This window comes from Mizuhopecten yessoensis, unplaced genomic scaffold (assembly GCF_002113885.1).
Source record: "Mizuhopecten yessoensis strain PY_sf001 unplaced genomic scaffold, ASM211388v2 scaffold10573, whole genome shotgun sequence".
In the NCBI taxonomy this organism is placed as follows: Eukaryota; Metazoa; Mollusca; class Bivalvia; order Pectinida; family Pectinidae; genus Mizuhopecten; species Mizuhopecten yessoensis.
The window spans coordinates 64,430-65,099 of NW_018408614.1; positions in this window are offsets into that span (position 1 = coordinate 64,430).

Here is a 670-nt window from a genome sequence, read left to right on the forward strand (position 1 = left end):
AACAGCATATATATCCCTAGTGCGCTCCATCCTTGAATACGGCGCCATTATTTGGGACCCTTATGCCAAAAAAGAAACTGACAAACTGGAACGAATACAGCGCTTGGCAGCCAGATTCATCTCAAATGACTACAGATCCAGGGAAGATGGATGTATCACAATGGAGAAACTCGAACTACCAACACTCCAGGTCAGGCGAGCACAGCAGAGGGTCACATTTATGTACAAGGTGGTTGAGGGGTTGATACCAGCTATACCTCCAGCTGAACATCTAACAAAAAACAGACCAAAAAGGAACATCAAGGCCAGAAACTTCTCGGACTATATATCGAATAATGTGGTGGAATCATTTTTGGAGGCCTTTAAGAGTGCTATAACGCACCAAAAATCAAATTGAACTGCTCACTCTCTCCCGTTGTATAAAAACCGGAACCGGGTACTACAACGTACAGATACAGATACAGATGAGAAGGAAGCATAAAACTTACACATGTCTTTAAAATACAGGAGCAGGAATCGATTGACTTTCTTATCTTACAACATATGTAATCGGTTTACCAACAAATATTTTACTTCAGAAGGTTTACTTATATATGTATTTCTATAGGATAAGGTTTACTTATATATGTATTTCTATATGTATTTCTATAGGATAAGGTTTACTTATATA